Raw genomic sequence first — 13,447 nt, forward strand, 5'->3', positions numbered from 1 at the left:
ATCTATGAGCCAGAGGTCACTGAAAATCTTTACAATTTGCTAGTTAAATTTGAATAACATCTGGTACAATTGCTCAGAATGCTTGGTACGTTTTAACTTTGAATTATCCAGACCAAAGACACTGTTGCTATATCACATGATTTGGGGCAACTTGCATAGTTACGTAAGAGACGCTCAGCATCAATACATTTTTCACAATGGGTGAGAATGGCACAAAGACACCAGACCATTCCCGGAGCTGGGGTTGCCAGCATAAGGCTTGCCCCGAATCACATGATATAGCAACAGTCTCTTGGGTCTGGAGAATTCAAAGTTAAAATGTGCCAAGCATTCGAGCAAGTCAGGGCACGATGTTACTCGAATTTAATTCACAAATTATGGCTTATTCCCCCCTCCCCTATACAGAACAGCAACCCTATTATGTATTACAGTGTACAGTGAAAGTCAATGGAAAAAAAAGTAATTATTGCAGAGATGGATGATCAAGTCTGTCTGATTAGCCATAGAGGTGTTGCAAGCAGCCATGCCCGTCCCATGAGATCAGCTACTGCCTGAACCTACTCAATATTTACAAGTCATCAACCCATGTCAGATATGAAAATTGGATGAGATGGCGATGCGCAACATCACTCAACCTGTAAATTGCATCCATGAATCATAATTTCTCACTCTGCATAACTTTCTCATTTTGGAGATTGTACTTGGCCTCATTCATGACTCGATTGTAAGAGATTCCTCACTACTGTAGCAGAAAAATCTGCACTAACAATTTGCATGTTTCACGTGCTAGCAAGGTTCCAGTAGTTTGCTTAGATACAAGTTATACGTCCCCAAACTATAACCTCGATACTTACATGGGATAGGCACAAAATTTATCGTCATGTAGAAAATGTCCAGTTCACGTAGTGCACGTCTTCTTTCAAACAACAACTGGAATACACTTGTCACAATTTAGTAGCAGAAACTAGCTCTTACTATTGTGTTGTTGTAATCAATCTATCGCATGTCCTCTGGTCTCAATTCAAGTCACAAGATATTCACATGAATTGTAACAATGACATTCACAATTGTTGACCCCTGTTGCTTGTGACTGGACTTGTGGTGAAAGTACTCAACTACAACGCTATTAAAGAGCCATTGTTTTCCCCCTCCCTTTCAGAAAATGATAATGTAACATATAAATCAAACATTTTTTTTGTTTCCCAAAGTACTACTTCTCACACTAAGCAGTCAAATGTGTGACTGTAGAAATATAGATGATGTCCATTTATCACAACATAACATACAACAACAGCTAGAATATACATGTAGGTGAGGTTCATGAATGGCCTATAGTCTTGCCTCCAGACTCCAGGGCTGTGGCCTGTTATTGCACGATTCCAACGCACGCCTTCAAAATTGAATTATTCTAGTTATTCCAAAATGTTAGCATTAGCTGTAGGGCAGTGAAACAAAAAGGTCGAAGAAGTTTGACTCTGTCAACAGTGCACATTTTGGGGGGCGGTTAAGTCCACAGTTATTCATACATTGGCCCTATCTGGACGTTGACACAAATCTAGTCGCTTCTGTAACATTTTGCTCATTTTGTTTTATTCAAGCCACTTCGTAGGGGAAATTCAACACGCCATGTGCACATGTCACCTGGCTTTTTTTTTCTGTTATCAGGGGCAGCAATAAATAACGCATGATGGCTACGGGGCATGAGTCCCTTCATATTGGAAATCAATGTGTAGTGGGCTGCAAAATAAGTGGAGTAGCCCAAGCAGGTATGGTGCGCGCTTGTGTGTGTGTGTGTGTGTTCCCGCACGGGCGTGCTGGATAATTCAATATCGGATTCACAGGGAGATAGTGTCTTTGTTTTTGTGCACAGATAGTGTTAATTACAAATCATCAAGAACCAGACTGAATGGAAAAAAGAGCAGCATAAAATAAATGTTGAGCTTTTATGACAGGATAATGAGTCTCTTCTCTGATCATAAGGCTGTGCCATTGTGGTTTTTGGGGTTTTTTTTCGTGAAAATCGCTTAGTTTTCTTCCTTTAAACGTTTTAATTAATGTGATCTTTAAAGTGCCATTAAAATGTTTAAATGTATTGATGCAGATGCTGTAGTTTGTATGTACCGGTAGCCAACTAAAAAAATAAAGCAGTTTTTTGTCGGCGCCCGCTTCCTTTTTCTTCTGGCCGCCTCTTTTTTTTCCCTCATTTTTTTTGTAATCATACATTTTCATTATATTTTGTCTTTGATATGCTTCCAGCAAAAGTATGGCTATGCATGTAAGTTTGGAATGTGGTAGAAAGGGTGATGGCTTCTTTGGACACAAAATTGTCAGCAAAAACAATTGAGAAAATGGAAGAATCCATCTTGGAAAATCCACCATCTTGGGGGGGGGGGGGGGAAGGCCGCCTCCTTTTTATTAAAAAGCCGAGGCGAAAAACTATTGCTTTGTTACATGTACTTGGCCTAACATTGCATATGTGAAAATGCTGAAACACATCAAATAACCACCTTTGTCTACTTTTTTAAACATTTAAAATATCCCTTGCTCTTTCTGATAACTGAGAGTGCTTTTACTCTGACATCACTTTAGGCACACACTCTTCAGTTTTCTGTTCAAATTGTGAATCCAAATTCTGGGTAATTGATAGACTTACTTTCATGTACTGATTCAACAATGCATCACCAAAGCCAAAAGATAACTTGGCAAAACCTCCAAAATTCTGGAAACTTTTAATGCTGGAGCAGCTGTAACAATAAATTTTCTGCCTAAAATGACATCACAGTTTTGCTCATAAATGTCATTTCACAAAATGAGCAGAAAAACCTAAGCTGTATTAAACACTCTTGAAAAAGGCAATATGTGATGAAGACTGAAAAGGAAGATAAGTAGGACATAAAGGGATCGGTACATTAAAAAAGATGGCAATAAAAAAATTGCATTACGCCCTTTATAAGTGCGTGGGAATGGCATGTTTTATAGTGAATGTGCTCAATGCTTCAGCATCTACATGTGTGAGAAGTACATAATGGAAATGCTGTTCAAAGCTTCCTTTATCATAAGACCTACAATGTTAAACTTAATGTTTAGCAATATTTAGTAGGATGTTCTGACAGATGGCATCCATAATGTTAGTGATTTTTTTACACGGCATTCTGCTTGAGAGTCCTACTGCATTGTATTTGTTTTTAATGCGTCTTTGTGTTTGCCATCCTCTGAATGTTTATGCACTTACTATTTATGCGTGACGCTCGTCGCTGATTGGCCAGAATTTCTCTGCATGTGCAGCGTTTCCGAATGCTATTTATATCTAGCAGTCACATGGGGGAGCGATATTTGTGAGTCGCTGACCCTAATACATCGCTGCCGGCACCCAGTCTGCCCGCTGGAGTGCACAGACATTAATTATATTTGTCGGCTGCTGTGTTTGCACGCTGCGGCACTTTCTTTTTTCCCCCTGTCAGTGACGTCAGTGGGGCTGGACGCTATTACGTAGGTACATTACTAATCAGCCTTCTTAGGCCCTTAATCTGATGGTTTGGAGTTGAACGTCGCAGCAGTTGCCATGGCGTTTCCAACCAAGATTTGGCCCCTGAAAATGCATTGAAATGGCTAAATACGCCGACTAAGTTGTAATGGATGTGTCATCCTGCAAAGTGAGGTGATTAAATCCTATCAAATTGATTATACATCATGAACAACTCAATCTACATGTATACATGTAACAATGCTATCGGTTTAAGATGGTGAAGTAAAAGGAGAAAAGAGCTTATGGTCTTTGAAAAGCTCTTCAGAAGAGTTTTTAGCTGAAAAACAGCAATTTGAAGAGCTCACAACCGTTAGTTCACATACACACAACTGCTTAAATGGCATTTTGCTGAAGAATGATGTACATACTGTACATTGTGGGTCTTGACCTTGTTTCAAGATCACTTATTTAAGATTACTGGAAATGAATCAAGCTTCTGCAAACTGCTTATGATCTGAATTGACCTGAAATTTACAAATTAAACAAATCAGAGGGCCTATTGTTCCGGATCTTGGCAGGACCTTTCTCAAAGCCAAATGAGGAAGGTCTGCCAGGATCCAAAATGTCAGGCCCACTGATTTCTTTTAAATTTAAGATTATGGTCTGATGCGGCTTCAAACTAGAGCACACAAGAAGACTAAGTAGATGGTTTATATTCATGTCATTAATTATGCTGAGTAGGTTTCACCTTCACAAGAAGTTGTCAGCCTGGTTAACAACTTCATGAAAATGAATCCACGAGTAATTTGCGGGGCCAAGCAAAACAGGTTTCCAATTACAGAGCTTGGCAGGCATCGATGTTGTTTTAAAAGTAGCAAATTTATGTCGTGTGGACTCAGAAGGCAGTCGCCTTAAATAACACATATTAATTCAGCAATCTACGCACTTGCTCTTACCGTGAATCTTGTTAACCGGGCAAATTATCATAGTGGAAGATTTGCCAGCAAGTTGCGAGGGGGGAGGATTGCGCTCCGTCCTGGAGATCCGTGTAATGGGCTGGCTTGTCTAATCAGATAATCAAATTCTCTTCCACTTTGAAGAGGTTAAGGCCAGGCCCAGTCAGGAGACACTACAAGACACTGTCTTCAATCTAGTCAGGCTGAGTGACTCCAGTCGCAGCTCTTTATCAGCCCTTTGAAATGTATTTTAAAAGATTTTCATTTTTTCTTCACAATTAAAAAACGCTGATCAAGATTGAGAATAAAATGCTGACGTCTTTTGCCGGAGAACCTTCACACTCGGTGGTTTTTTTTTCATTGAAAGCCAATATTGACAAATGTAATTATTGTTTGCAATAGAAACTGTCAAGTGGCCAATTCATTTTCAATATCCAACCGAAATTAGGGTTTGTGTGTTCTATGGAATTACATGTATAAAGGCTCCGCATAGGATTGAAGCTTGGCAGTTTAGACAACCAAATCATTGAGGGCAGAATGAAAATAAAATTGCTGTTCTGAACTGCTAGATTTATAAAATGTCTTTATCTTAATCAGAATTCAGAAATAAAATTCTCCTTTTTAAATTATAGCATACCTTCACTCTTGCCATTGTTGTACAATCACATGCACGATAGAGTAATTTGCGCAACCATTCCGATTGCTGAATGCTTACTTTCAAAGCTGGGATCATCTATTTCCAACTTATTGAAAACATTTCAAACCTTGAGCAGCTAGGCCAAGTTTAGATCACGTTAGCCAACTACCGAGTAGGTTGCAACTACATGTAGGCCAAGTTAATTGACCGCGTTAATCCTATGCATTGTGTTTTTAAGTTATGCTTTTTTTCTCCTTTTTCTCTGAAAAAAATTCTCTTAATAAAAAATAAACAAAGTTGTGGATTCAATATTCATCTACTCTGAAAATCATGTCCATCTATTTCCCTCTCCTATTTGAATAGAAAGGCACATCTGAGGGGAGCCCTACACACAAGTGCCAGGCAAGATATTGAACACAAAGAAATACTGTACGACTCGTAACAGAAATCAATTGCATATTTGCAGTCGAGTTATTGGCAGGTTTTTATTAAAACCTGGCCATAGTCTGCTGAATCGCCAAGTATACCTTATCACTAGCATGTTTCTCAAGCATTTGGCATTGTTAATCTCCGCGTACTGAAGATATAAAAACTGCATTGCTTGAAAAGCGATGTGTCAGCTCTGACATGCAGCTCGCACAAAACGTTCAATTTATTATTGATAATAACCTTAAAGCTTACGGACACCATTTGAAGGGGGGAAAAATATGAGTTTTTGCAGATTCGAAGGACAACAATGCAATAAATCTGAAGCAGGGTATAAAAAAGTAACCTGTCAAAATATCAGCTCAGTTGATATACTTCTTGAGATAACTGTAAAAATGCTCATTTTTCTCAACACAAAGCAGGGTTTCCATTTCATTCTTGAGATGGTTTGGTTTAGTCCTAACCATCGCGAGGAAATAATGGTGATTCCTCTTTTCTTGAAAACCGACAGCATGCTAGGCGTAACTATTTCACAGGATGCTTCATCCTGTTATTCACTTGCAATGAAGTAGGACATTTCATAATATTTTGGTTGTTTCATTTCCAATTGTTTGTGAAAAGTGTTCATTACCTTTAAACAACTGATACAACAATTTTTCAAAGCATCCGCAACCCGACTTATAAGATGCACCACCGTCTTGCAATAACATTTCACTAGTGTAAATAGTGACAGTGCTGTGCCAAGCACAATTTCCCGGCAAGTGTTCAAAAGCTACACTATATACCTATCAGGGTGTTTCAATATTGATTTGAGCAGACATAGTCGTTGAGCAGTAGGGAGCATACAGACCTTGATAATAGACAGCCTACTTATTGTAGTTACACCTGATGGCTTGGATGACCTAGAAAAAACTGTGTTAGTGACTCGATGAGTCAATGATGAACTCGAGACGCACACTCATCTTTGATTGCATGGACTGTATGTTTAACATTTTGCTTCACTGTAGTCGATGATTATAATTTGTATTGTGCATGTCACCACCAGATGTTAAAGATGGACTTAAAGGTAGCATACATGTACATCTTTTTTTTTTTTGCTGTAATTTTCAGAAATGGATGGATTTGGGGGTTAGTAATTTATAGCAATTATTGTTGTACTGACCTGTTTAAAGTTCTTTCCTTGCTTCCACCACTGTGACCCGGGTTCGAATCCCGCCTGGGCCAATATGTGGATTGGTTTTCAGTCCCTACCTGACTCCGTGAATTTTCCCAAGAATATTCCTCTGGGATTTTCCTCCCATCTCTAAATCTGTAATGTTGCCTGATGTTCTCTCTACGGGTTTCTTGAGGCTTGTGAGCTACAGTGCCTAGGGCGCTTTAATAGAGGAATCCGTGGTTTCATTACCAGAAGTAAATAATTAATAGTAATAAGTCATCGTAAAACCTGATGCAGACAAACTCCCTGAATCTATGTTCTTAATTAATAATCAAATTTCACCGCAGATCTTGTACTAGTTCAATCTAATTCAGTCTCAGGCTTTGCCTGGACGTCAGTCATCACGTAGAGATGCCAGCCTTCCAAACACTAAGATTGCCATATCCTATCATTTTGATAGCCCTTTTCTGTAATTATGTGGACAAAGTTGTGGCAAATAACACAGTGGTATGTCTGGCCAGGTACCGGCAGGTAACGCCCGAAGGATATTGCTGAACTGTGAGATCATCAAGTTGGGCCTGGTGAGGAAAATCTATGACTAAACCATGTCCCCTAGGATGTTGTCTTATGCTAAGCTTCATCAGAGCTGGTCTGTACCAGACCCTAGGCTCGCTCATAATCCCCATATGCATGGATTATCTCCATCTAATAATATCCCCTGTAACGGGTACCAAATAAAATCTGCTTCTCCCTTAATGTATAGCCCCTCTGAAGGACCTGCCGTGAATCCATGAAGTGGATTTGGCAACCCCCCTTCCAGTGGAATGGAATTGGCAAGATATGGAGAACAGTAATGAAAACATTTCAATTAAATTATTGATTTTCATATTGGCTGAGCCGTAGTGCACAAAAGCCTATCCTTTTGTGTGGCCGATGGGCACGTGTGGCGGTGGAGGCATATACATTTGGGTCATGCTGATCTGAGTTGAGCTGAAATGGAGACGAGGATGCAGGCATCATCATATTGGCTGACAGTGCCTGGCTATGCACACTGATAGTCAAGACCGGTTCAAGCTATCGGGGTATATCAGAGCGCCGAGTGTCGTGTGTCTCCCGTCTATGCATTGGTTATTGGCGTACGCCATACTCAGTTTCACCGTAGTGCTCCCATCGGAATGCCAATAGGGAAAGATACGAGTGAATACTTCCTTGCCTCAATGTCCATCGTGTCACTCTCAGTCTCATCAACATTGTAGGCTTGATTATAAACATCATCATCATCATCATCATCATCTTCTTCTGTGCTCACTGATGCCATTGTTAATGCCTCATCTAATGGATGATCCAATGCCGTGATGGAGCTACTTACTGTGCATCTCAGCATACACACACATCAAGGCCAAATACCTTAGCACTGCTGTCTGTCTAAATGAAAGACTCCATCTGCCAACGAACATGTCAGTACTCTGTGCGTGTTCATGCACATGGACATGTATATGATGAGTCTTTGTGTCGACATTGTGAAAATCATGATAGCTTAGAGTTAATTCAGTGCGAGTTTTGACATTGACTGCGACGAGAGGCTTACACAATGGAGTTTGTACGTAAAACGTTGGGCTTCCGTAAGGGGAAAAAACCAGACAAGGAACTACCTCCGACTATGACACAGAAAAAAGATAGCGTAAGTTGAATTTGTTATGTACGTTTTGTGTGTGGTGGGTGTATAAAAAGTCAGGAAATTCAGTCTCCAGATCAAGGATGTTTTCATAAAGATATTTTCACAGCCTAACATGAAGGTTATTGTAGCAGATGCCTTCAAGTTATTTTGACTTTGACATGTTCAGAAAATTGATTCATAGTACCGAGTCCAGAGATGCATCACAATATTTCATAGTAATTTGGTTAGATTCCCAATAGATTTACAAAATTAATGCTTCTGTTGACTAAAATGTTGCATGTACATGCACATGATGGAAAGTGAAATTACGTCAATTTTAGCTACGGTAAAGCAATTGAAAGTGTTCCATCCTTTTTTTCTTAAGAGTGGATCGAGGTACATATATACGTACATTATATTTGTGTCATTTGCCTCTGAAGAACATCTTGTTAAGATCGGAACTCGGGCCTTCTGAATGTTTGTGATTAGTATAAATTATATTTTATTTCATCAGCTTAGCTTATGCTTATGTGTTGATTGTGAGCATTGAACAAGCCAGCCAGTGCAATAAAAAAAATGCACACCATCTAAGAGCCTGTCCCACATAAATTGCCTACAGAAAATTATTTCTTTGTAAGCACAGTTCTCTCTGACCAAAATGTGTTTGTTTAGAAACACAAATCATGAAACTGGTCAATTGCATTTGTAGAAGTATCATGAACAACGGTCAATTCCACACATTCCCCCAAGTACACGGATGCTTGTAAAAAATGCAAATTGCTACTATTTTAACTGGGAGCTCTCTTCACTGATAATGCTAAACATGTGTATACGTGGTTTAGACTTGGTAGTATATGAGGGATTAAACGTGTCAATGCCTGTGATCCTCGCAGGCCCATGGTAAACTTGCCAGTAGTTGCCTCAGGCTGAGGTCAATTCTTTTACAAATCTTTTCTTCAATTCCCCCTGAGAGTTGTTCTACACCGGCATCTCAAATTAAGAGTCTTATATTTTCAGAAGGCTGTAGGGGGAAGGGTTCGTGTCACGAGAGAAATTACAGCACATGGAATATATTTTACTTTTCAATATCTGTCACACCATGGGCAAATAATCAGTAACACATTGTCATACATACATGTAGATATTAAAAAAATAAAAACAAAACTCTTTAAAAGTCGAATATTAAGAAGTTTTTTGAAAGTACCAGACCTACTTACTTTTAGCCTCAAGACTTAAAATGGTCTTATGATCAGCCATAATTTGCCCATTAATCATTTTTATTCTTTTAAAGCTTGACGTTGAAAAGCAATTTACATGTTAATTGCTCATTATTTGAGCCGTAACTGTTTTCTGAGTAGAGAGTAATAATTTCCGCTATAAATTGCTGATCATGAGTTCAAGAATTCTCTTCTGAAACGTCGAAAATTACATCAACATTACCTGTTTTCTTTGATAGAATATTGTTTTCTGGATTTATTTAATGGCAGAATTCATTCCTGTTTAATATAATTATTTGATGTCAACTGAATTTTGCATTATACAAAACGGTTACTTATTCACTTATTATAGATGGCCTGGTTGAGTGTTTTACCAGCGCTGTCTTATGTTTCATTGGAGTGTTTAGCTTTAGATGAGATCAGCATTAGTCCGAGTATGACATTGCTTCACAGCGAATATAATTGAATAATGTGCTGCAATGGCAACTATTCCAAGCCTTTAGATCACATGAACAGCTTATCGGAATGACATAAAACAGCTGTCAAAGTACAAGTACATAGACCTTAACGCACATTCACTCATAATGACCAATTATAATTCCCAAATTCATGGCTCTTCCATTTAAGGAATTCTGTACTTTATTCTGATAACAGTACTGTGCCTACAGAGCTAGTAAAGAATATTATCTTCAAGCAAACTTGAATCCTTGATCCTGATTGGTCGATCCATAGCAAGATTGGTCGATCCATATCAACAAACCATTACCACATGTACCGGTAGCACGGTCCATACTGCACTCCGCGTCTCACACTTTTCTAAGATGCGCGCGCCATTCCCACTGCACGCACATGTAATAGGATAAGCGATGAAAAGCTCGAGAACAGAGTGCGTGTTCCATCTTTGCTTGAAGATAAATTTGTTATCCCACTCGCGCTCGTGGAACATGGAAAATGTAGTGCGTCTGCGTCCCACATACCACCCTCGCGCTCATGGGATAACTAATATTCTGCACTTTCCCCTCTTAACATAAACTCTATAAATATGGGATGGACATGCATGTACACAGGTCTAAATTTCTTACTAACCATTGAAATACACTCACTGTAATTGCAGATATTTCTGTTGTAGTTGGCCAGGATTTTTTCCTAATTTACATTAAGCAGAACCATGAAATTGGATCCAACACTGAACAAACAAACAAAATCAAAGATCAGGGTGTTGTTTTTCATTTCAAAATGTATTCAGAAGGCGACAGAACCTTTCTGAATGTGGAAGGGCACGGTGCATATATCTCTGTAGCAGGGTATCTGTAAGTAGTCTGAGTATCACCCGTTGTCCAACGGAGCTTCTCTCCATAACCAACGTCTGACATTTGTGAGCAATGCCGATTTTATGCAAACCCGGTGCCTGCCAATCAGAGTCGACTTTAAAATTTGTGACGTCGTTTTGATCAGAAGTGTGAACTAAGCTGTTGATTGGACATATTGGCTGCCATGTTTTTGTAATGCAACGGGATACCGAAGACCAGATTATAGATAGAAGACACCCGCTGAGTGGTCAGAATCTGAGTGGGGCAAAGCCAAATTTGAAGGGGTCGTCCAATTTTTTTCAGGTAAACCTGGATCTGTGAGTCCATTTGACCTTTCTCCAGTTTTTTTGTTCTGTCAAACATCTTTAGAACTTATTTTTATCCTGTTTTATAAGTTGACTGTTCATTTACTGTAACACAACTGCAGGATTTTAAATGCCATTTTCTCAAGAATCAGTTTTACAACTTTAAGTAAGTTGGTGGTCTGTATATCCATTACTAAACTCGGTACCCCTAGACGTTACATGTCATTGGAAAGCTCTTGTAAACAAATAAATATCTCAGTTCTTAATAACCTGATTTGAAGCTCATTTTGTGATGACTGGTCACATATGAGAACACTATGGGCTATAAATGCATATCAAGTTGTAAGACGGTCAAGCACACCCTGTGTGATGTGAACCAGCGCATGCACGCGATGCGTTCCTTTTGGATGCTATCTGTGTGTCATTCATACAGTTCCTGCTGTGAATCATGGTCTGTTGAAACTTCATCAGATGTCTATATTGATTGATGCGGTGTAACCTTCACCCTCGGTGTGTGTAAGGGGTTACAGCGGACCTGTCATCGTATCACACAATACACAGCTAATCAATTGGATTATTCAGTTACGAACAATAACAAAAACCGTATGATACAGTTGATTCATAAATATGACACAGTTTTGCGAACGCAATGATGATGCATTGAACCGAAAACATTTTTAAAATTCTTCTTGTTGGAATTAATCGAGGTTGCAACATGAGGCATTGTGACCAAAGGCTTTATTATAATGCTTGAAGTAGTCATTTCTGCCACCCGGCTCAATTTTTGGTTGTCTCGGTCAAATACTGGAGTTTTATTTGCACTATTTTGCAGCCAGTTCCGTGAGAATTCGGTTAAATTGCCGCGGCGGTGGACATCTTTATCAAGAAGATGAGTCCCAGTCTTGGCAATATTGGTAGCACTTACCAGGAAATTCCGAGCATACATCATGTGCATGCATTAGCTTCAATACAGCATACGTGAGTACCGGTATATGCTTGGAATTGTCTGGGTAACGCTGCCAATATTCCCAAGACTGAATTTGATTCATCTTTAATAGAGACCTCGCTTGGCACGTACGGACGGGCTGTATGAGGGGAATGAAATAAACTCCAGTGTTGGATCAAGACTAAAGCGCCTGTGCAAGAATTCCCCCGATGCATACGTGTGGAGAGGTGGGATGGACTGCGTGATGAACCTTAATAGCTCACAGATTGTTCCGCTTCATCACCTAGAATGGCGCCATCCATGATGTGATTGAGCCAATCATCGGAATATATTACTTGTATCGTTCACATATCTCTATAAATGGAATAATGAAGGGAAATAATTTGGCACATGAATAATTTATTGCAACATGAACATTTCTCAACCAAATGTCATTTTAATTATTGGGTTTTGCCCTTCAATGACCTTTTTTAAGAATACTAAAATAATATTATACTTAACTAACGTCTCCCGATGCAAATTCCATCCTTTAACTGCCTTTCTTTCTTTTTTTGCATTTTGAGGGATGGTAAAATAATTTCAAAAATTATTTCAAAAAGCTACATGTACCTCTATGAAATAAATTCATACAATTGGCTTTTTCATAAATACCATAAAAGAAAGGATCAAAAAAACATTAGAGTTCCACACAATAATTTTTTTATAAATCACTTGAGGCATAATAGACCATTATCATGTTGCTGCCGTCTTGATTTTGTCCTGTTCAAATCAACGTAACCAAAGGGAGGCTTGAAGGAAAAATAGTCTGGTTCCTTTTTGCCCAGAAACCGTTATTATTCAGTATTGTTATTGGATACAGGGAACATGACTGAAATGGTGGCAGCATGATAAAGGTCGATATTATTCGTAAGCAGCTACCTTATTTTCAGCAGTAATATTGTGTAACCTCATAAATAACGTGAAAGAATTTCTCATCTTTGCTTGCGTGCGCTACATTTTCCTCGACAAATTTCTGACAAATTGTGAAAATTAATAACAGCACCTGTGCAACTGCTGTGCACTGTGTGCCTTGTAGAGAACCTTTATCTTGAGTGTGCACTCAATCCAGTTTGTTCTTATTAGCCTGAATGTGCAAGGGAAACAATCCACATGGACAGGAGACACACTTACATTGACAGATGGCTTAAAGAACTAGAAAATTGACGTGTTTTGACTTGAAGTAATTGAAATGGTCCAGTGGGATATAGGGTGAGGTATTCCGCGTGTTATAAATCACCAGCGCAGACTCAGAGGAGCGTAGGCTGTACATGTTAATATAGCTAAGAGCCCACTCATAGTCCACAGGAAAAACTGAAAGTGTTGACTTGAGTT

General features: G+C 39.0%; 1 protein-coding gene across 4 annotated transcripts in view; it reads left to right on the forward strand.

The window, feature by feature from the left end:
- The window catches only part of LOC119744535 (potassium voltage-gated channel subfamily H member 6-like), a 73,342-nt gene that overhangs the window by 34,323 nt on the left and 25,572 nt on the right, over positions 1-13,447 (forward strand). The gene's annotated exons all lie outside the window — the stretch shown is intronic.

Source organism: Patiria miniata, unplaced genomic scaffold, assembly GCF_015706575.1.
Source record: "Patiria miniata isolate m_02_andy unplaced genomic scaffold, ASM1570657v1 HiC_scaffold_7, whole genome shotgun sequence".
Lineage (NCBI taxonomy): Eukaryota > Metazoa > Echinodermata > Asteroidea > Valvatida > Asterinidae > Patiria > Patiria miniata.